Source organism: Lissotriton vulgaris, chromosome 2_1 (assembly GCF_964263255.1).
Source record: "Lissotriton vulgaris chromosome 2_1, aLisVul1.2, whole genome shotgun sequence".
In the NCBI taxonomy this organism is placed as follows: domain Eukaryota; kingdom Metazoa; phylum Chordata; class Amphibia; order Caudata; family Salamandridae; genus Lissotriton; species Lissotriton vulgaris.
In genome coordinates, this window is record NC_141687.1 from 1,368,868,154 (window position 1) to 1,368,893,947 (window position 25,794).

The following is a 25,794-nucleotide window of genomic DNA, read 5'->3' on the forward strand; positions in this document are numbered from 1 at the left end:
TGAAGGCATGCGCTTACCACAATCTTCATTGCTCAATTAGCATATTTTTCTCTCTGTTTCTCCTGCCTTATCCACTGTGCTATTCTTTCCGCTCCGATGCTGCGCCTGACCTGCCTTCTCCATGCCTGTCAGGTCCAATGGGGTGCCTGCCTTTCATTGCGCTGCCTTCTGTGGCATCGAAGCCAGGAGTCTGGGTCAATTGGCTCCACCCCCAACTCTGAAGCTGTTCGCATTGTCTGCAGAAATAGAATGAAACGCCAGCCAGAACCAAGGAGACGCCATACTGAAGCTCGAAGAATCGCTGATAGATAGAGCATGCCATCTAGGACCCCAGGTAAATCCTGTCCTATCCTTCCCACAGCATATAGTAATGGGGGACTGCACAAAGATCGGGTTACCCATGAGGGGGGCAGAAAGTCTGGGAGTGTTAGTCGAGCGTCCGACAAGTGGCCTCCATCTTGCCAACTGATTTTTTTAGTTATATTTTTGAATGTGCTGTTGGCTGTTGATTGTCTGCTTTGGGTTTGCGATATTGCGACATATTTGTGATGATCATGACGTTGTTGCAAGGATTCCCAAAAACAAAAAAAAACAAAAGGACTTTATAAAGAAAATTAACAATATTCCGGTTACTAGGGTGGCTCTGACAAGAGCCTTTGTGTTAATTCTGTGTATACTATAGCTAAAGGTGAGACTCATTGTAGAGGCTCAGGTTACTTAGAAACACCCTTTTGCCTCCGTCTGTAAAGTGCACTCCATCATTTTCATAAATTCTACCCATGTCAAAACTCAGATTGTTGTTATAGATACAGCCCATATGATGGTGACTGAGGAATGCAAAAACTGTTTTATTAGCATGTTTCCTGGCTTTGGCAATCCGTGGACAGAATCGATTTGACCACTTCCATTTCTGTATCTGGCATATATTAAAGTACATCAAAACAGTGTGAGGGAAAAGCAGCATCAATTTCCAGCCCTACCCCAGTCAATGTGCCTAGCTCATTGCCACCACAGTGTACAAACAGGAGGTGAGGAGCTTGGCAATCCACAATGGTTTTAACCAAAGCCAGGTACTGGTGAAAATATAATCCTCTGTGGACAAACCAAAAAATCTCCACATTTGGCAAACCCAAGCCCCTGTCAATACTTCTGTCTTTTGCAGCCTCTCTAGCCCAATAGACATGGCTGTGGTCTACAATCCACAGATTAAGCATTTTCAAGTGAAGGAGCAATAGTAGTTAGGAGAAGGCTGGAGATGAAGGAAGTAGTTTTCCAAATGAAAAGCAGTTAAAATGGAGGTGTTTTGTTTTTTTGAATACAAAACTACATTTCACTGGGTGCTGTTAGTAAGTAAGTGAATAAAATTAGGTAGTACGTTGGCGGCATTAGTAAGAAGTCCTAATATAGACTGTTGTTTAAAAAAAGAAATGTAATATAGACATGGATATACTTCTGAATCTCTGCAGTAAACCACACCTGCTGCACTTCATTTCATTTGGAAGTGTCATGGTACTTCTAGAATGGGCCTTCGTAACGTTTGACCTACTGATTCCTGTGGGTTGCTACACACAGTCAGCTAAGAGTGTATTGGGGGAATGGTGTTAAAGAGGTAGAACATTTTATTTACAGTGCAGGAATTATGACAACATTCAATTAATTATACATTTTAATTTTGAAATCACGGCTAGGTAGTAAACTGTTCTGCAGCATTCACATTTCAAAAAAACTATAGATAAATATAGGTTTGGACTCCCATTTATTTCCGCCATGATCGTCAATACTTCATGAAAATACATAGACAAGAATCTCTATTCGAAATAGAGGGAAAAGGTTAATAGATACTAACCATTCACATGTGGAGATAGAGTATTCTAAAATGAAAGACTTGATTTTATTTGCTGCCTTCTCCATGATTACAGATTGGAAAGTTGAGGAGGTTGCAATGTTATGATTGCTTTATTTGAGAGTGGTGCATCATTCTTGTGCTTAGGTTTTACAAATCCTGTCTCAAAACTATATAAAAAGAACTAAAACAACAATATTATCTACAAACCCAACTCACTGGTATGTACATAACTTTTCAGTTATTTAAAAAAATGATGTTTGAAATGAAGATGTATATGGGAGTTTGATAAAAAAAAGAGTGTCACAGAGATATGAAATAAATATATGAGATGGATTGTATCTATAAGAGGGTATGTGTTTAAGATATTAGCACAAAATGTTTTGAGAAGTAAGAGAAAAATTGAATTTTAGACCTTTTATTCCATTGTGTTGTTTATAGAAAAATAACCATATAGTATTGTTCAAAGCTTCAATCAGGAATGTATTTAAAACTAAGAATATTTTAAATGTCTAAGTATCATGTGCAGAATAGATACATCTATATTTTCTGCATTCAGGGAGTTGAAGTACTTTTTGTCACAGTATTAAACAGGAGTAGTGTAGTCACACGTAAAAGATACTAAGAAGTTCTGCGTCAGTATATGTATTATAAAGTAGTAATATTTGTTAGGTATGTATTAGGAAGTGTTTACCAATATGGTTTTTACTTATTTAACCAGTTTGCATATGCTTAGAGGGTATGAGTTTTTTGTGGTTGCAGATAGTTACATGAAGAGTGGGTCTCAAGTTTTTTTTACAGATGCAGAGAACTATATATTTTTGGAAAGATGGCTTGAAGGTGTATATCTATTATGGAATCACATATATGTTTACATGGTGATCTATTTTATTTAATGTTAATGAAAAGTTGATGTATATGGTGAGGGCGGTGTATTGCTATAAACATGCTCAGTTTAAAATTGAGGATAGTTTATAGTGCAGATTGTCTGTTGAGAGTTCTTGTGCTACCTTCATTTGGTGTGTAACTTTTCTTTGAGAAATGCTGAATATATGTTTTAAACACACAAGAAAAATTTGAGAAATTATGTAGGTATGCTATTAAGAAAAGGTTTTGTGTTTTGAAAAAGTGAGATTTGTCGGTTTCAATTTTAGAAACTTACTGACGCATGTGCATGCTGAGTGACAGAGAAATGTATGCTCATAGAGAGGCACTTGTGCACTTCCAGGTGCTATGTATGCACTTAAACAATCATGTACGGACTATCCATGCACTAAATAAATGACATATATACTATGCATGTAGTTCTGTAATCACCTGGAGACTAGAGTAGCACTCATTTAACCACCCAACCACTATCTGTGCATGTATTGAATCATTGAGGTACTGGTTATGCACTTAGGAGCTATTCATGCACTTATCCAAACACCCAGGTAATAGCAATATAGTTTTGCAGACACATAGGCAGTAACTATAAAGATATGGAACCACTGATGTAGTTTCTACATACTCAGGGAATCATCCAGGTACTACCTCTATTCTGAGGAAATCACCTGGGCACTATCTATGCACTCATCTTATCATGCGGGTAGTATTGTTGTACTCAACCACAAACATATATCTTTATAAGTTTTAATGCGGAATATGTACTCTTTTAGAACCATCTGGTGAATTATATATGAGATTTGCCCCACACTGTTTGCATGCACTCAGAAGAATGTGCAAGATATATGGTGTGATACAGATTAATGTGCAGATTTTCATATGCAGTGTTTCCCTAAATTTAAATCGGACACCTCTATGTAGAAAACTACTGAAACAATAAATCTGCCAGTGACACAGTGGAACAGAAATAGCTCTTATGTTGTGTTTTCTGATTTATAATATTGAGACACTGTATGTACTTTTATACTTTGGTGGGTGTTTATTTACTACAAAAGGGATACATTGGTATTTTACCATGTACAAATGTGAATTGAGATATGGTACAGCTGTGTTGTAGGAGGGGATGCTATATCATTAAAAGGTAGCTGATAAATTAAGTTTTGTTGTTTGAAGTAAGTGGTTGTAGTTATGTAGCTAGGTTCATCTGACGATTTAAAACTGCAACATAACATTAAAATTGTTCTTGTATTATGTGTAAGCCAGTAGTCAAGTAGTTGGTACATTGGCTCGGCTGAAGACCGCTGGAATGCCAGAAACCGGTCCTCGGAAGCTTGTTTCCGGTCCAGGGAGGACATGGCTTGGCAGTCCGGGCTGGACTGTTCCCATGAGGCACAGGGTCAGACTGATTTGCATATAGCCATGTCTGAACTGGGGTGGCAGAGTGGGCTAAAGAACGGTGATGGATTAAACCCAGATCTTTTGACTGGGTGTGAGTGTTTGATTGATTCAGATGCTCCGTCCATCACCACCCCCTTTTGTACCGCTTTTGGCTGCCATAAGTGTGGCAGGGTATGCTCAGACGTAAGTCCCTTGCTCACTTTGCCACTGGATTCAAGCAAGCCACGCTGAAGACGGCTGGAATGCCAGAAACCGGTCCTCGGAAGCTTGTTTCCGGTCCAGGGAGGACATGGCTTGGCAGTTCGGGCTGGGCTGTTCCCATGAGGCACAGGGCCAGACTGATTTGCATATAGCCATGTCTGAACTGGGGTGGCAGAGTGGGCTAAAGAACGGTTATGGATTAAACCCAGATCATTTGACTGGGTGTGAGTGTTTAATTGATTCAGATGCTCCGTCCATCACCACCCCCTTTTGTACCGCTTTTGGCTGCCATAAGTGTGGCAGGGTATGCTCAGACGTGAGTCCCTTGCTCACTTTGCCACTGGATTCAAGCAAGCCGGGCTGAAGACGGCTGGAATGCCAGAAACCGGTCCTCGGAAGCTTGTTTCCGGTCCAGGGAGGACATGGCTTGGCAGTTCGGGCTGGACTGTTTCCATGAGGCACAAGGTCAGACTAATTTGCATATAGCCCTGTCTGAACTGGGGTGGCAGAGTGGGCTAAGAACGGTGATGGATTAAACCCAGATCTTTTGACTGGGTGTGAGTGTTTGATTGATTCAGATGCTCCGTCCATCACCACCCCCTTTTGTACCGCTTTTGGCTGCCATAAGTGTGGCAGGGTATGCTCAGACGTGAGTCCCTTGTTCACTTTGCCACTGGATTCAAGCAAGCCGGGCTGAAGACGGCTGGAATGCCAGAAAACGGTCCTCAGAAGCTTGTTTCTGGTCCAGGGAGGACATGGCTTGGCAGTTCGGGCTGGACTGTTCCCATGAGGCACAGGGTCAGACTGATTTGCATATAGCCATGTCTGAACTGGGGTGGCAGAGTGGGCTAAAGAACGGTGATGGATTAAACCCAGATCTTTTGACTGGGTGTGAGTGTTTGATTGATTCAGATGCTCCGTCCATCACCACCCCCTTTTGTACGTCTTTTATTGAGCAGTATGTAACTTGCTCTATCCCAAAGGAAAGTGGTCTACAATTCCAAAATCAGAGATGCAAAAAATACTGTCAGCGGAAATACAGAGAAAAAAGGGAAATATTTTACAAGATATGGTTTTAGATTCCCACGACCTGTCATCTAACAAGGAATAGTCAATAGTTTCTTGTCTGCTATCAGACATACGCAGGAAATCATTGAAAAATACATACAACTTTCAAAGAACAGAGGCCTCCAAGTCCATTACCAACTACAACCCTGTGATTCTGAAGATGTGGAATGCAAACATGAACATACAGTTTGTTGCAGACAGCTCAATTGCTATTGTTCGATACGTTAGATCTTATATAACAAAATCAGAAAAAACTGAGATGAAGGTGATGTGGGAGGAGATTTCAGCAGAAAAGTCTTGCAAAGAAATTGTACAGTTTTAGTTTGGAAATTCTTTCTCACAGACAGATAGCGTGTTATCAATTTGGAGACCGGTTAATCTCATCTAGTTTGTTTTCTAAAGCTTGAGGAGTTCTATGGGTGAGTTTAGGGCTTGATAATACTTATAATAGAGTACTGAAGTATTTTCCTGAAATCCAATAGCTTGCAGAATTTGAGCCACTCAGTACGGATATTCTGAAGAGTAACATTTTGGATATGTACTATTCAAGAAGAAGTCCTCATTTGGAAAGAATAAGTCTCTATGAAATACTTGAACATTATACATGTAGAAATAATGTCAGTGAAAACATATAAGAAGAACAATTTGCTGTAGTTGTATGTAAAGGATGTTTGGTCAGACATAACAAAGGACATTTAATCAACCATCAAAAGCTACTTTGCCAGACTCCAGAAAAAATAGAGGTTTTCTATTTACCCTTGTTACAGTTGTTTAAGCCATGGTGAAGTGAAAACAAGCTACTTGCAGAATTTGACTGTTACGAAGTCTCATTCAACGCTGTTGAGACAACATTGAGTGCTCTGTGTTTCCAGTGTATCTTCAGATGTTTATAGATGAAATTGAACAAGAAGAAATGATTGCTGCTGAGATAGCAAGAGATAGTTCTCAGATCTGGCAAAGTGATACAAGAAACTGTGAATCTAGAACAACTAATACAACAATTGAATACCGATCAGAAAGACATTTTTGAAGACGTAAAAGGTGAAGTAGAACATGGATTTCTGCATGAGAGAAAAAAGTGTGCATGTTCTACATATACACCAGTAATAGTGTATATAATTGGTCAAGCTGGAATTGGAAAAAGCTCCTCGATTAAAGTACTGACAAGTTATCTACAGAAGACAACAGATAACAATTTGTTGTGTGTATTTACTGCACCAATAGGCTTAGCTGCATATGATATTAAAGGAGTTACCCTTCATCGATTAGTAATGCTGTCTGTTGAACATGAACACAAACTAGAATACAAAAAATTATCTGGTGATACATGTCATGAACTGGCAAGAGTGTTAAAGAAATGTAAAGCTGCTAATTATTGATTAAGTCAGCATGGTGGCTCATCTAATACTAGATTTGATGCATTTACTAATATAACAAATATTAAAAACTGACTATGACATGCTTTTTGGAGGAATGCACTTAATAGTCTTTTAAGACCTGCTACAACTAACTCCAGTAAAAGGACAACCTGTATTAAAATAATTACTACATAATAAAACAAGGAATTCAGTAGGAAGTATTAGAAATGTAAACATTTTGGAAAACTTTCAGTCCAAAGACCTACTTAAAAATATGCTCTAAGCATCAGCTACTCATTATGGAGATATACTAAAAGACATAAGAGTGGTAGTCCTAAAAAAAAAGGGAAAGAGAGTATTAGAAACTCATCTATTAAAAATCTATTTCCAAGTAATGTTTCAGCAGCAGGAGTAATATATAAGTTTGTTAAGGAAGAGAAGCGTATTTGTCAGAAGCCAACTCTTGAGGAGTGTAGTAAATTCAAAGAACAAGTATTGCAACTGGAAACAGAAGAGATCATCTCATTTAGAACAAATGATAAAATGGAAATCAAGGAGTTACAGTGTTACTAATCGAAAAACTGCAATAAAACATTGGATAGTTTAGAAAACTGCAGGATCAGAAGAGCAGTAACGTATCTGTAAAAAGTATCATACATTCTTACGTCATAATTTAAATGTTGAAGAAGGGCTAGTGAATGAAGCAATGGGTAAGATATGAAATTTATTAATTATCTAAACAGAAATTAGGTGGAATATTAGCCATAAAATTTGATGATGTTGGTGAAGTTAAGCATATTAGTGGGTGCGTTGTACGTTTCCTACTCTTGAAAGACTTGTATGTACAGCAAAATCAGTTTCCAGTGTCTTTAGCATATGCAGTAACTATCGACAAATCGCAAGGTTTAAGTGTAGATACAGCTCTTGTTAATATTGGTAGTAGTGTATTCAAAGAAGGAATGCAATATGTACCTTTGTTGCGAAATAGATCATTGTCTAGTTTTTTTCTGATTGACTTTGATGAGAAGAAATTAAGTGCTGATGTGAACTATGTAAGGGAGTATAATCGGTTAAGAGGTCAATATGCTCCTGATTTGGGCCAGTATTGTGTTTGAAAAATCGATAAAGTGTCCAAAGCAGAAAATATCAAAGAAATCTATCAAAGTTAAACAGGAGGATGAACAAAAAGAAGGAACTAAGGAAAGAAAACTACAGCACAAAGAGGAAATGGAATGCTGTCACTTTGATAATAAATCTGGAGTGAACTGTTATGCAAATGTAGTGTTAAATAGACTGTACAATTTGCCTAACTTTACAAATTCTGTTAAAGAAAAAGTAGATAAAAGAATGGCTTCACAACATGTAGTTTACTTGAAGAATTAAGAAGTGACATAAGTATTATACATTCTGCTTCTGGAAAAAGAAAACTTACAGATGACTGTAATGGAATGGTAGTGTTTTCTCAAAATCTTTAGCAGGATGCTCGAGAGTTTTGTAATGGTAAATCAAGGACTATTAGAGGAAATTGATATGAATATCAATGAATTATTTGGTTTGGCTTAATAATGGAACCATATCTGTGAAGGTTTGAGAATTCACGTCTCGCACTGGAATCAATTCAGAATGATTCCTCTACTTGACATTACCAGATTGTATATATGTACCCTTTGAAAATTTAACTAAAAATGCCCATCAAGATATGACTTGTCCAAACTGCATATCAGAACTTCGGTCTACAGTGTTACTACAAAGGTATGGAAAATATGTAATAGTCGTGCTACAATAATGCAGAGTGGATGGTACTAAATTTGGTACTGAAATTACAAAGTTTGTAGATGGGCATTCTATTTCAAATAGAACTTTCATAGCTATAGCAATCATGTTTCACGAAGGAGTTGGTATCACCTCTGGACACTACACACCATATTTAAGATGTAAAACAGGATTGACAGAGTGCAATGACATACAAATGACATTCAAATCAAGACTACCTAAAAAGTTACCAAACTCAGATCTGCTATTTCTAGAACCGAAGTTCTACGGACAATTTGGTATTGTGGGTGAAGAGACAGAATATCGAGTTGAAAATATCGAACTGCACAAATATTGTGTTAAAAATATTGTAATCAAGCTTATCGACAAACAAATTCTCATGGACAAGGATATTGATTTCAGATAAGTAATATATGTTTGAAAAATATTGAAGTGTTTAATATGGTTTGCAAATATATAGATGTTAAAATATCGATTTGTTTTATTATTGTATATATTTTATATGTGTGTGATGTATGTATTTCTTGTATAAGAATTGTTAATATTTTTATTATATGTGTTAACATTATTGTAGTTATTATTTTTTTTTAATTTTGTATTTTTAGTTCAGTAGCAGGTTGTGGGTTTATAAGGGAACATGGTGAGAAGTAATTTAATTATATTAAAAAATATTGATTATTTGTATTTATTAATATTTGTTGAATTAAGATGGTATAGTGTGTAAATAATGTATTAATTATTTGATAATCAGTTGTAAAATAATTGTAATTAATTAATTAGCAATTAATTATGGCAATTGTGTAAAATTATTGTAGGTGTGAGTTGTGGTGTCTATAGCTGTAAAGGGTGGGAAGTAATTTAGTTTTAATTGATGAATTAATAATGACTTGTTAATTAATTTTAGTTAGGTAATTAGTAATTCATTATGGTAATTGTGTAATTCATTTTAGGACGTTGTTGTTCATATTATAGTGTTAAACAATATGTACTCAATGAATGTTTAATATTTATTATTATGAACAATATTTTTTGAATAATTAATAATTATGTTAATTATGGAAATACATGTAAATAAAAATGTTGACTTTTCTTTGTTGGTGTGGTGTTATAGGGAAGGAAAAAATAAATAGATATATGTTGTAAATATTTTCTTTGTCTGTTAATATTTGCTTCTTTTAAATAAATATTGATTATACATATATGTTTTTATTTATTTTAGATAATATGTGTATCTTTTTGTTATATGTAATTAATAAATGTAATGTTAATGTTTAGTATATTTAATCGGATATTTTAAAAATATTGTTTACTTATTTTCAAGATTAGTTAAATTTTTTCAATTGTTATTAGTAATTTTTGTTTCTCTGCTATCCAACACTTTCTCTACTGATGCACTCACTGGAGTGGGAATATTAATTTCTACCCCTCGGCTAGCCAGCATTTTCCCTAATTTTGCACTCAGTGGAGTGGGAATAGTAATTTTTACCCATTCACTATCCAACACTTTCCCTACTGTTGCACTCACTGCAGTGGGAATAGTAATTTTTACTCCTCCGCCATCCAGCACTTTCCCTACTGTTGCACTCACTGGAGTGGAAATAGTAATTTTTACTCCTCCGCCATCCAGCACTTTCCCTACTGTTGCACTTACTGGAGACAGAATAGTACATTTATTTATTCCGTTATCCAACATTTTCCCTACCATTGTATTTATTCTATTGCGAAATGCACTTTTCAACTTTTTTAATAGTTAAATGTTTTAATTAATTATAAAATGGTTATTTTTTATTTAAAACTATTCATCTATGTATATATTCTATTTTTATAGAATTTAAAAGTTTAAAAATTAAATAAAGATGATAGTTAATACATTAGTAAGTAAACATATGTAAATGTATAAATTATTGTTTGTGTGTATTTTTTTAAAGTAAGTTTATTTTTTATATTTAGTTAAATGTTTATTAAATGTAATTGATTTTGTTAAAGATTATATAATATTTTATATATTTCACATATTTTATTTTATTTATATTTTGAAAAGGATATTTCTTACATCTATATTTTTAACTTCAATATTTTTGATTCAATATTTTTGTACCTACCTGTTTAGGTTTTATCACTGAAGCGTACTGTGTTTACATACATATGGATTATATGTTTCTTAGACATTATTTGGCCTATTAGGGGTATTGTCTAGAGCAAGCTGTTATAAATGAAAGACTCTTTTGAACTGCAGGAAAGGAATTTATAAAGCATTTGAGGACTACAATCTGTTACTACAGATAAAAATTAAATGGAGGTACTATAATACCAGTAGCCTTCAACTGCATTTAAGAAGACTCTTTACAACTAAATAAATTCCCCCTTTTGTTTCTGCTACAGCAACTTCTATGTAGTACTGTGTGTCATGTTTTTCGTACATTAGACATTATTTGTCCTAACAGGGATGATGTTTACAAAAGGATTTTGAAAAATGACGACTACTTCATAATTGTTGGACATTTTGTACCAGAAAAAAAAAATATCAGAAACCGTTATAATATATAGTTGATTTCCTTAAGTTAAGGTAGAAACCTGTCAACAAGCCAGTATTAACAAATCTGCATTGAGTGGAATGCACAGTATGACATATTTGTAATGATTTACTGTGTACATTTGTTTTTTATTTTACAATACATTAATTGTTGTTTCCCCATTGTTTGATGATGATGCTTCATACAGACCACTGATGAAAGTGAAGAAGTATGCAAGCTGAAAACAATAAAAACAGTAAAACATTTGACAATGTTTTGGAGAAAAAATATTGTGTGCTGTTTTGGTTGCCTCAAATTCTAAATGTCAAGTGAAGTCAAGTAAAACGTTATTTAATTGCTGTTTCAGGCAATCATAAAAGCACTTAAAGCACACAACTCATTACACAGTAAAATTAGAAATATAAAATAGGCAGTTAAGTATAAAATGCATTCAGGTAAATCACTATCCCTTAACTCTTTGTAGGCTAGACGGTTATATTACAATGTATTTCCTGTGTCTGAGTACTTTATTTAAAAACATTGCTATCCTCCAAACTATGGGGTCTATTAGTATAGCGGGTGCCACCGCCTCTATGGTGGTAGCGAGCCGCCCAACATTTCCCACCGCCCGCCTACCATTTCCCCCCACCATATTACAATGGCGGGGGGACCCCGGTGGACGGAACAACCTTCCACCGGTTTTCCACCCGTCAACGAGTTGACTTGGCGGAAAAGGGGCTTAATATGCTGGCAGTGTCTGCAAGACACTGCTATCCATATTAATATGCAGGCGGAGATGTGCCTTTCCATTGTGGCGTTGCCGCCATGGAAAGACATGTAGATTCTGCATGCGGGGGCCCGTTGCGGGCCCCCGGTGTGTTGCGGGTAGGGTTGTGCACATGGCACTGAACAAGGTGCATACACAGCATTGTGGTGGGCGGTGCTCGGAGCAGTGCCCGCCACAATGTTGTGGATGGGGGATGCTGCCGCCACGATGCACCTCAGTGCACATCAGTGCACCCCTGGCGGATGGTCCTGCATACCGTTACGGTGGCGGGCGGACTTAGTCTGCCTGCCATTGTAATAGACCCCTATGTTTGTTTTCCAGGAATTGTAATACAGTAAATACAGTAAATGCAGTAAATGCAGTAAATGCAGGGCGACATTGTCTAATCCCCATGAATTTTAAAATTGTAGCAATCCACGTTTTCCTTAATTCAACAAAAATGTACAAAATAGAACACCATGTATGGTTGATTGTTCTGAGTGGTTATCACAGGGACACAAGTGTATTTCTCGTGACCAGTCATTCATTTTTGGGAAACTTACAAGTTTATGAAAGATCTCAAGTCTGAATCTGGTAAATAAAAACATGTCGAAGCCACCAGGTACCAATATTAGATCAGCGTGAATACCAAAAGATGTTAAAATCATTTGATTGGACAGCACAGTGGGCTTTGTGATCTCTGCCAATATTCTGAGTGTGTCTAGTAGCAAGAGGCCCTCTTTTTTTAGCTCTTTTCTCATGATGGTTGAAATAGTGCTAGGTTCTGTGTAATATTCTAAATGGCCAAGGTCATGCATAAAATCTTGGACATACCTTAGCCAAGGGATGGTTAGAGCCCCTTCCAATTGTAAACTGTCCAGTAAAATGTCCTGATTAAGCATGGTTTTTGTTGGTGATCAGATCCTATGCCATAAAAGAATAGGCTCAATTTTTATGAGGTCTGCAATATATGGTATGAATGAAATGAAATACCAGCATTTGGAAAGCACACAGCAACCTCCTGAGAGGTGTCCTGGTGCTGGAGGCCCTCTGGAAGATTAAGCGAGCTATTGCCGGGAGTCATATGGTGCTGGGCAAACATGCCACAGGGATCGAACCATGAACCCCATGGTCCAGAGTCAGGCACCCTGGCCGCTGCGCCACACCTCTTCCACCATCGCCAATACTATACCCAAATTGATAGATGATGATATACTGCTTGGTACTGCCAGGGTATACCTTAAGAACACATTTTCCATTATTTGTAAGGGGCAAACATCAACACCAACACCAACAAAACCCCAGACGCCAGCCCCATACATAACCGTGGAGGAACATTTTGTCTTATCAATCTGAATGAGCTCTACCGGTGGCCTCCTACCCAACTTTCTTGAGAAATTTGCAAGGGAAGCTGCGGTCTTTAAAAACGCCATTTTTTTTGCTTACACCGCTTGGACCCATATGTCATTCCGATCAAAAGTATACAGATGCATGAAAATCTCTTAGTAAACCCTATCGTCCGCTCATCTATATACATAGCCCTACAGATCTGATGGCCATGACCACACCTCATTATAAAGGTTTGTGAGGTGTTCACCCTAAGGCCAAGATTGCGCATAAAAGCTGAAAAGCTATTGAAAACCTTTTGTAGTCCCACATGAGTTCGTAACATCAGAACTGTATCATCCGCATATAGAAGAGCAGGCATTTGGTGTCCAGCTATTTGGGGGACATCTTGGTAGTATTTGAACAGGGCTTCGCCAAGGCCATTGATATAAAGATTAAAAAGAAAGGGAGCTTGCATGCAGCCTTGCCTAACCATGCCTCCTTATTGGGAATGGGGCAGAGCACTCACCCTTAATACCGTACTGCACTCTTGCCTTGGCATCACTGTATAACGGTCTTAGAAAGTGGATAATTGGCATTTACACTCCCAGGCTCTCGAGGATCTCCCAGAGCTTGCTTTGTCTAACATAGACAAAAACAGCAGTGAGATTGATGAAAGCTAAAAACGACCTACCTTTCTTGACCCGAGTATACTTCCCTATAATAATAGCTAAATTTAAGCTCCGTTCGACGGTCCCTTGGCGCTCACGAAAATCGTACTGGATGTCAGATAAAACCTTGTTGTCCTCGGCCCAGTCCTGTAGTCGTTCTAAGATAATTCAACCTACCACTTTTACCAATGAATCCAATAATTATATTGGCCTGTAACAGCCAGGATCCTGGCGATCCCCCTTGTTAAAAATGGGCACTATGATTGATTCCACCCAACTTGTTAAAAAAGGAGAAAAACAGCTTGCAGTGATTACCTGGGTTATTAGCGGGCCCCATAGTGTTACATTTGACTTATATACATCTACAGGGACCCCGGCCGGCCCAGGAGCCTTACCACACAAGCTTGCTGAAATAGCACAATTTACTTCATCCAGCAAGAACTGGAGATGGGTATGATGGGTCAAAGGTGCCAGGGCATCATCCACATAGTGTTGGGTGTCTGGTGCATTGGCACTCCCGCGACCATTTTACACCAAAGAGAAATGCTCAATACACTGTTCTTCTGTTATGGCTATTTAAATTGTCCGACCACCTCCAGGAGTCAAAAAGGGAACTTTCACTGCTTTCTAAAAAGCCGAACTAAAAAAGCATCATGCAGTGATACCCACGCGTCATTTCTCAGGGATGCTTTACATTCCTTAAGTGCTAGCCTATAAGCCCCTCTAGCCTATCTAACATCGCTTGGGTTTCTTGGAGTCTTGTGTATTTTGTGCTTTAGGTTGGCATATGCTCGTGTACACTTTGAATCAAACCACCCCTGTTGTTTCCCCTTGACCAGCGCAGAGAGTAACCATGTCCTATTAATAGTTAGATTGTGTGAGACGTGATCAATTTCATCCCATTTACCAGATGGTCTTTTTAAGCAATAAGACAGTAAAGCTCAATGGGAAATAGTCACTCAATGAGTTGTCATGCGTGGTAAATGATTGAAGTCTACATGTATTACTAATCCCATCTTCTTTTATAAATCCACATAGTTAACCATCAGCATTTGAGCATAAAGCACAATTAAAATCCCCTCCCAGAATTAGAGAATTGTCCTTGGTATTGTCATTGTAGAATGATTTCAAATCATTATCCAATTTTTTCCAACTCCAGTTTGTTCCAGAGGAATATTATTGTAAAATGTTGTCACTGCTATACAGTGCTTCCTGTCCACGTGGTTTAAAATGAGTTGGTAATAAGTGTCTTCTGTATGCATCTCTTTTTTTTACATTCAACCTGTTGGAATTATAGGTGAATAGCCCTTCCACAAACCACCACGACGGCTGTGGCGTGCAAGGTTTTGAATCCATTAATGTGCATTATGTCCTTTACCCAGAACACATTACATCAAAATTTGATATAAAGTCACACCATATGGGGTTAGTCAACTTAGATCGTAAGCCTGAAATGTTCCAGAAAACCAGGTGCAGGAGACACTATAGATGTTACATGAAGACCTTATTGATGGGATATTATTAGGAATTCGCAGTGAGTAGCTGATACCTGATTTGAGCTTGTGGGTTTAATACATTTTGGGCTCACATTCAGATTACTGGTACCCAAAACTGTTCTCTCAGCTTAGAGAGAGCCGGTGATAAAGGGTAGTTATTTATTTCTTTTACCGCATAGTCATGTTTGGTTCTACCTAATTTATCGGGTCTATTATTTATTTATTTTTTTAGAGTTTTATATAGCGCGAACTAGAACTGGGGCATTGGGTATCAGAGCGCTTTACATAGCACCAGTTTTGTTACACGTTCATTTTTTTTTTGTTAGGTAGAGGGAGATTAAGTGATTTGCCCAGAATCACAGGATGTGTAGCGTTGTTGCCGAGACTCGAACCCGGTTCCCCAGGTCCGAAGTCACCCGCTCTAGCCGTAAGGCTACATCCTCTCCCCAATTATACTATTGCCAATACAGTCATACTTGTGAGTTGGATAAGTGTCCTAGATTGAATTAATCAGTCTTATGTCTACAGGAGTGTGCCGAAGACAGTGAGATTCTTTCCGATATCCAGTTTGGCTTCCGAAAGAGTTTTGGGACAACGGAGCAAGCCCTAAATTTGGCATTAATGATGGGGAAATACGTCTTAGCAAAGCGGGGCAGGTTGTATATGGTTTATGTTGACCTGTCCGCAGCTTTTGACTGCGTATCCCATTCAAAACTATGGTCCGTTCTCACTGAGATGGGGATAGATCAGGCCCTCGTAACCTTTCTGAGAGAGCTTTATTCAAACGCTTCTGCTAGAGTACGTTTTGGAGTAAATGGCGAACTATCTGACTCGTTCGCGGTGGAGCGTGGTGTCAGGCAGGGCTGTGTCCTGGCTCCCTTTCTTTTCTCCCTTTATACAAATGGGCTTGAGGTTGAGATGTTGAGGGGGGTCAGGACCTTCCACGTGTAAGAAATCGGCCGATTCCCGCTCTACTATATGCAGACGACGCTGTGATACTCGCACGCACTCCGCGTGAATTACAGAAGGCACTAGATAGGTACGCAAGGTTTATGGGCGGCCTGGACCTGCGCATAAACATAAAAAAGACTTACGTTATGGTGGCAGGAATAAGGAAAAAAGGGGGAAAAGGCATCTTCCTTGACAGCAAAAGGATTGAAATGACTGCCCAATATCCATACATTGGCTTTATGATGGATGAAAAGATAAATTGGAAACCAGCCATAGAAGCTCGAAAGCACCATTGTTGCGAGCAATCGCTGCCCTTAAAAAAATCTCTCAAAAACTAGGAAAGAGGCCTCCAGTAGAACTGCTCCATATTTATAAAGCAAAGTGTCAATCTACCGCACTTTATGGGGCAGGACTGTTGGGACACAAAAACACGAATTCCCTACAGGTTGCAGAGAATACCTTTCTAAGATTCCTTCTGGCGGTCCCCAGACGTGTATCTACTTTTGCCTGCCATATGGAGCTAGGTATTCCGCATATAGAGGACTTGGCAAAAATGCAACCGCTCCTGCTTTGGTGACGTATCTGGACCACGACAAAGAATACTTTTTCTAAACAGATAGTGACAGACTGTATGTCACTGGATTATGCTGGGAAAATTGAGTGGCTCATGTATGTAAAGAACTTCCTCACTGATCTAGGGTTTAGTAAATACTATTCTGCCCCGGAACTAATTGGTGAAATATCCAGAAAAGATCTAAAAAAAAGGGCATTGAGCCATGTAGAAGAGTTACGAATTTGTACTGAGGTAAAAAAAACCCTCGGTCCAACATTCCATGGCGGTTATGACCACCCTAGAGATTGAGCCGTATCTGACATGTGTCCAGTCACAATTCGAGCGTTTTCTACTGACAAGATTCAGAATGAATATTTTCCATAGATTGGTGGCATTCCCAACAAAAAATAGCTGGGAAGACTGTTTAACAGTGTGCCCATGCAATGACATATCAGAACAAACCACCATGCACACCTTTCTGTTTCGCAAATTTTACTCTGAACATCGTAAACTTTGGCTGATTCCACTGTTAAGAAAAATGGGACTCAGAAGATGTCGCCCCGCTATGCTGCGTTTGCAATTTGTAGAATCAGAAATGGCTTGCAAATGTATAGCGACTTTTTTAAAATGTATTTTTAAGCATAGAGTAAATCTTTGATAAAATCCTGTTGTACATTTTAGGAAAACTGAAAGAAAACTTAAAAATTGCTCGATATGTATAAACACTTTTTTACAGTTTTTAATGTAATATTAATCTTAATGAGGGGAAAATGATCCCTTTTATGATGTAAAAGTAATAACTTGATGGTCATATATGATAAGATATGTTTGTTGAAATTCTTTTATGGTTTTTTACCTACCTTGAAAACCGAATAAAGATTTACTTACTTACAGTCTTATGTCTTCTAAGGTGTAGAAAGTGTCAAAACGATTACTAACTGGGAACATATTCTTATACTTCATCATACCTAGATGGTTCTCCTCCACAGGTTTGGTCCATAAAACCTTTGGTGGTTGGTTATAATACCCTACGGGTAAGATATTAATTCCGTGGTCCATGATGGAATGATTGCCAGCCCTACCAAGGATGGACTGCATCCAGTTCGGGGACCTAACGGTTAAAACCACACAAACACCTGCTAGAAGCGTATTTATTTCGCCGACCCATTCTCCGGCGCATCTGGAACTACCGCTGGCTCCTCCTGGTGCTGTGACTGCTGGGGGGTGCAGTCCCCAGAGGAGAAAGTGCTGGTGCTTCTGATACCGGGCTACCACGCCGCCGGAGCCCTCAGGTGCTTTTACCCGCCTCCGGCACGTCTGGAACAGGCACTGGCGCGTCCTGGTGCTGTGACTGCTCGGGAATGCAGTCCACAAAGGAGAAAGTGCTGGTGCCTCTGATACCAGGCTACCGTGCCGCGGGAGCCCTCAAGTGCTTTTACACGGCTCCGGCGCATCTGGAACTGGCGCTGGCGCGTCCTGGTGCTGTGACTGCTGGGGGATGCAGTACCCAAAGGAGAAAGTGCTGGTGCCTCTGATACCGGGCTAAATCAAATCCTTATACATTTTTCTCTGTTTATATCTTTTGACAGTGGTTGGGGTCAGTGGACAGTGTTGTGTCAAATCAATAATCAAGTGATGGATTCATTGAGTCACTACTCATATACTCATCCCATCTCCCACGCACTACAGTTCCACTCATCCAGTCATTCTGCCACTACCTAGGCAGTCATCCAATCACTGAGAGGTACTGCAATTGCATTAATTCAATCTCCTAGCCAGTACCTGGGCACTCATCCAATTACCCAGGTGGTACCCATGCAGTCACTCAGGCACTATTGGTGCAGTTATGGCATCACCTAGGCACTACACTTGCAGTCTTTCATTCATTCAGGCACTACACTTGCACTCATCTGTTCCCCCCAAACACTACACTTGCAGTCACCCTATCACTCAGGTGATACCCCTGGAGTGATGTATTCACTCAGGTACTCCCCCTGTAGTCATGAAATCCCCCAGGTAGTACACTTGAACTCATTCATTCACCTAGGCACTACATTTACAGTTAGCCATTAAACCAGGCACTGCATTTGCTCTCATCCAATCATCCAGGCAATGCACTTGCCCTCATGCAATTATCCAGGCACTACTCATGCACTCATCCATTCACTCAGGCACTACCCATGCAGTCATGAATCACCCAAGCACTGACATTCATTCACCAGGCACTACTCAGGCAGTCATCCAGTCATCCAGTCACCCAGGCGGTAGCAATGGAGTCATCCATTCACTCAGGTTCTACCCATATAGACATGCAATCACCCAGGCACTGGACTTGCACTCATCTATTCACCCAGGCAGTGCACTTGCACTCATCCATTTACCCGGTATAGTACTTGTACTCATCCAATCACACAGGTAGTGCACTTGTACTCATGCTCTTATCCAGACATTACACTTGCACTTATGCAATCAGTACCCGTAGCAATCCCCACCTCCACAAAAACTCCTGCTCCCAAAACACCTGCCCCCAAAACACCTGTAACAACAAACACTAAACCACCCCAAACAAAAAATGCTTTGAGACCGATAACCGAACAAGTACCCACCCTAAATTTACCACCTGAGGCCACTCCATACGTGGTAGTTATGACGGGGGTCCCCGAACTTACAGGCGAGGGGACTGAACCCAACTGGTCACTAAAGAACAAGGTCCAGTATTGGCTGAATATAAATCGCCCTGTCCCGCCACCGTGGAAAACTAAAATAGCTTCAGTATCCCGGACTTCATGGGTCGGCCACAGGAAAAAAACAATTCGAGGAGACTGTATAGTCATTACGTTTGAGGATCCCAACATAGCTGGCTACATATGCTCTTGGGAACATAACAACTCCTCCGGGGGGATTGTCACAAGACCCCTGTCATACTTTTACCCGAAAAGGTTTAACAATAACAACTATCAACGTAATATCGACAACATGTGGAGGAAGCCAATCCCGCAACCATGGGAGCTTGAACCTGTCGCCCCCAACCCTGTAATGCGACATACCGAACCTATTAACTCTCGGTATCCACCTAATTTGAGCTATCAGCAGAGAGAAGCCCCATGGCAGATCGTGGGCCCTCAAAATAGATTTGGAAACTGGGAGCAATGGGAGAGACCATCTCACCAACCGTTTGGCCCCAACTATGAAGGCACCAATAATGGGCAACATTGGCTAGCGTTTCCGACCTCGAACAGGTTCAGTGGCCTGGAAATGGTCGATTGACAAACATCGAAATCAACGGAGCCCTTATCAATCACAATAACACCCCCACGCCCAATTCCAGTGCCTACCATATCTACTTCACAGAAATATAATGTCGCACAACAGCACGAACCCACCCAGCTATCCATGATCTTCTGGAACGTTGCTGGACTCCGTAATAAGATTGAGGATGGTTCGGCAGCAGTCTTCTTGAAGGACTACCAAATTATATCCATTCAAGAAACATGGGCAACAGTTGCCCTCCATCTAGTGGGATATAGAACTTTTACTTCTTTCGCCCTTCCCAGCACCTCAGACCTAAGGGGGGTCTGGTAATCTATATGCCCAACACAATCGCAGATACAAAGATCATCAAGACAGACCTCCTTCCGAACTTTCAGATCCTTACCCTCTCTGTAGGGAAAAAAACTTGCTTATCAATAGTAAATACATACAACAACTTGGATCCCGTGAATTTTCTGAGCATTCTCGACCAAATTCAGGATAAGCTAATAGAACATACCCACTACAAACAGAAAGCGGACATTTCCCATGTAATTTGGGGTGGCGATTTTAACCTGCATCCTTGCCCAAACATTGACATCTGTGGAATAGTAGATGAGTCAGATATCCCTTTAACTCACTTCACCCACTCAGAAGCGGGGTCTGCTATGAATAAAATACTATTAGACCTGGATCTCCGAATCTTGAACCCTGTTCAACAAACAACAAATAAACTAGAACCAACATACAGAGGAAGGGGCCACGAGACCACCGTGGATTACATTTTAATCACAGAAGATCTAAAACCGCTAATTGGATCATTCAAAATCCTGGAAAACTATCACAGTGACCACTCCGCTCTTAGCCTCAGTCTTCAATTACTCGAATCCTCTGATGGTAACTATAGCTAACACCTTATCACAGAATAGGCTCGAGCTGAACAAGACCAATGGCTTCACAATCAAATGGGAAAAAGTGGACCCTAATATTCTTACGAAGAGACTAGTCACCCTCACCTATAAAAATATTTTAATCTGTCTTGATCCTCAAGCGGAGGCGAATCAAATCCTGGAAAATTTTAACACCATCATAGAATATGTCAAAAACCTGTTAACCAGATCCTACCACCAAAATCAGTCAAAGACCACAGGCTGGTTTAACCGAGACTGTACGAAAGCACAAACCAACTTGAGGAAAGCTCTTGGAGAACCAAATAGAGATCCAATAAAGATCCAAGGCCTCAGAAGAGAATATACTACTGCCAGAAAGACGAGAAAAAAAGAACTAAAAGCCTCCCTGTGGAAGGCCCTACACGAGAGTGCACTCGCGAAGGACTCCCAGGCGTTCTGGAAAATAGTTAAATCACCTTCTCTTACTGATCCCAGCGGACCAAAAATAGATGTGGCCATAGACGAGGCCACATGGACGAGCCATTTTTCGAAAATCTTCCAATCCACATCTAACTGCAATCAGTATCAGCCTGCACACAATCCGGTCACCTTCCCGATCCGCCTGGAAGTTGACCTACAAGATTTCGAAAAAGCGCTATCCTTAAGTAGGCCCGGTAAAGCTCCTGGTCCCGATGGGGTCCCCGTTGATTTATTTAAATTCCTTCCTGACCTCTGGACCCCAATAATCACGAGAGTCTGCATTGCAACTATGGAACTTGGACTATTGGACTCATGGTCATCATCAATAATGGTCCCCATTTTCAAGAAGGGGGACAGGCAAGACGTTAAGTGTTACCGTCCAATCTCCCTTCTTGATTCCCTGGGTAAAGTGGTCGGCAGAGTCCTCCTTGACAAGTTGCAACAGTGGGTAGCTGACGAAAACATTCTCTCTGACCTACAGTTCGGCTTCAGGGAGGGCTTTGGAACCATTGACCAAGTACTGAATCTTTCCTTGCTTACATCCAAGTACACCCTAGCAAAAACAGGGACTATTTTTATGACATACGTGGATTTGTCATCCGCATTTGACTGTGTCTCACATACCAAGCTCTGGGCGCTGCTGAGTAAGTTGGGGGTAGACCCTCCTCTTTTGGACTTCCTAAGGGAACTTTACAGCGGAGCCACAGCGAGAGTGAGGTTTGGGACAAGAGGAGAGCTGACGGCACCGTTTGGGGTGGAGCGGGGAGTGAGGCAGGGCTGTGTTCTCGCCCCCTTTTTATTCTCATTATACACTAACGGTCTCGAAGAGTGTATGCTGAAGGGGGCTAGAGACCTCCCAAAAGCAAAAGATCGCCTGATCCCCGCCCTGCTCTACGCGGATGACGCTGTCATCATAGCCCGAACTCCAATCGAACTACAGAAATCGCTAACCAAATACGCAGATTTTATGGCTGCCCTGGACCTGCTTATAAATGTGAAAAAAACCTTCGTCATGGTGGCAGGTGGCACAAAAAAGCATGCAAAGACCATCTTTCTCAAAGAACAAAAAATCGAAAGAACCACACAATACCCCTACTTGGGAATCATGATAGATGATGCTCTAAGTTGGAAACCGGCGGTAGAGGCCAGGAGACATCTTTTTAAAAGAGCGATTATGGCACTAGTGAAATTTTCAAACAGACTAGGGAAAAAACCCCAAGCCGAACTGCTTCAAATATATGCTGCAAAGTGCCAATCCATAGCATTATATGGTGCTGGGATCTGGGGGCATATCAACACCAGTCCCATACAAAAAGAAGAAAACATTTTCACTCGATTCCTCCTCTCAATACCACGAGGCACTTCCACCTATGCCTCGCATATAGAATTGGGAATCCCTTTCATTGAAGACCTGATCAAAATCCAACCTCCAATGCTTTGGAGAAGAGCCTGGCTATCCGAAGAAAACAATTTGACAAAAAATATTCTTCGAGACATCATGAAGCTGGACCACGCCAAAAAAATACCATGGCTCACATATATTAGAAATTTCCTCCATGATCTAGGGATTGAGAAATATTACAACAACCCAGAAACAATGAATGAAATCTCTAAAAAAGAACTAAAACAAACAGCACTGAGCCATCTGGACTCCCTGAGACTATTAACGCTGGCCACAAAAAAATCTGCCACGCACGCAGTCATCGTTCAGCAGACCCTAGGAATTCAGCCAAATCTCACACTGGAGATTTCCACCTACGAAAAGATGCTCCTAACAAGGTTCCGACTGAACCTATTTTTCAGATTGGTGACCTTCCCCGAAAAGAACAACTGGAGCACCCAAACGGTTCTGTGCCCCTGCGATGACCACTCGCAACAGTCCACTATCCATACTGTATTATTCTGTAAGTTCTATCACCCACATCGAAAGACATGGCTTATTCCTTTACTAAAGAAATGGGGCCATAGACAGTGCCGCCCAGCGATGTTATCACTTCAACTTTTGGACTCTGAATGTACGGTATTTCATGTATTAAATTTTTTAAAATGCATCATAAGACACAGAAATAACCTCTAAACTGTAATTTTCTATCTTCTACTCTTCGTAAACAAATTGGATCATAAAGGGGAATGTTTTTTATCCTAAAAAAATTTAAAATGTAATCCCTTTTTTTAGCAAATGTTTTTATACTATGTTATCTTTTATGGCTTTTTCAAATTGTAAAAACCGAATAAAGATTATTATTATTATTATTATTATTATTATTATTATGCAATCAGTGCTGCATTACCCATCCAGTCATGCAATCACCCAGGCACTGCACCTTCACTCATCAACTCACCCAGGCATTGCACTTACACTCATGAAATCACCCAAGCACTACACCTGAATGCATCCATTCACACAGGCACTACACGTGCAGTTATCTATTCACCCAGGTACTGCACTTGCACTCATTCAATCATCCAGTGCACCTCTACTCATGCATCATCCAGACACTGCACTCGCACTCATGCAATCAATCAGGCACTAAACATGCACTCATGCATTCAGCCAGGCACTACACTTGCACTTATTTATTACTCTCCCAGGCACTGTGTTTGCACCCATCCAATGATCCAGCCACTGCTATTGAACTCCTCTATTCACCCAGGTACTACACTAGCACTCATCCATTAATGCAGGCACTGCAGTTGTACTTACCCATCCATTCAGTCACAGCCCTTGGACTCATTCAATCATCCAGTCACTGCACTTGCACGAGTGCAATAATGCAGGCAGTATTCTTGCAGTCATACAATCAGTCAGGTGTTGCCAATACGGTTGGAAAACAACCCCAATATCTGGACACCAGAGTGGTAGCCAGACAAGTTGGGCACTTGCCCACCGCCCATCAGGAAAGCAAAAACCTAGGGGTGATTATGGACAATAAACTCTCGAATGGCGACCACGTTAGGATGGTGGTCTCGGCCTATTTCCTAATCCTTAGGAAAATAAGGAAAATAAAGTTCTTTCTCTCTCAGGGCAGTCTCAGGATGGTGATCACAGCCCTTATTATGGCAAGGATAGACTACTGTAACAGTCTTCTGCTAAATACTCAAAAAAGGCACATCAACAGACTGTAAATCGCTCAAAATGCTGCAGCAAGATTAGTCACAAGCACTCCCAAATTTGTCTCTGTAAAGAAATAACTGTCTCAACTTCATTGGCTCCCCGTGAGGCTAAGAGTACATTTTAAGGCCCTTTGTTTGGCCTTCAAAGCCCTCAATGGAATTGCCCCAATCATCTGAGGCAGAAATGTAAGTGGTATGTGCCTCCTAGAAATCTTTGGTCCACAGGAGCCAAACTAGTTGTAACTGCTCCGATGAAAAAGGCCAGTTGGGGGCTACAGAAGCTTCATTACTTGCACCTCCAAAGCTTGGAACGAGCTTCAACTCTACCTGAGGAACTTTCCAGATCTGTTCTATTTCAGAAGGGGGCTGAAAACATGGCTCTTCACTCAGTAATTCTCTCTTTATAGGCCTCCAACAGGCACGCGCAGTGCCAAGACACCCCAGGGTAACCTTGCTCTATATAAGCTCCATTAACATAATATAACATGCAATCACCGAGGCAGTGCACTTGCACTTATTCATTTACCGAGGCACTAGACTTGCACTTAAAATCTCACCCAGACTAATTACATGCTCCCCGTAGTATATGTTGGCCCAAAGACGAGCTAGCTCACATTGTCACAATAAGTCCCCCTAACCCAAACAAGCAGGGAATGGTTTCTGGCAACTACTGAACATGACAACCCTGACCCCTCAGGGATCATGGTAATAGATCCAGAACCTTTTTGCTCAGTCACGCGTCCATACCTGCTCCCAGAGAAAATACAGAGAATACACAGTGGAATGTTGTCAATGTATTTGTTGAACCAACGTTATTCTTGCATAGAATAAATGTGCTGTGATAATCAGTAGACAGAAGCAGATGAAAGTGAACACAAGCACCAAGAGAGTAAATAGCAGATATAGTTTTACCATGGTGCTGAGACAGTGTATATATGCAGATATTTAGTACAAGGTATTAATCAGGCATACTCCTACTTTGGAATCCCTACTCTTTGTATGTGTAGAGTGTTTTTAGGTGCAAAGCTAAGAAGCCCCCACCCTGGATATTCCAACCCCATTACCTGGCAGGAAAGAATGTAGGATTCTGTTTTGGTCACAAACTAGACCTCCTCCTGGAGATGTTAGATGGCTTATCAGAGAAGCCTCAGCATGCAGGTCTTTTTGATGGATATGCAGATAGCCCTGTCGCCCCACGGATGAAGAGAGAGTGACATTTGTACATCATGCGTAAGTGCCTTTTACTCAGTGTTTGAAGC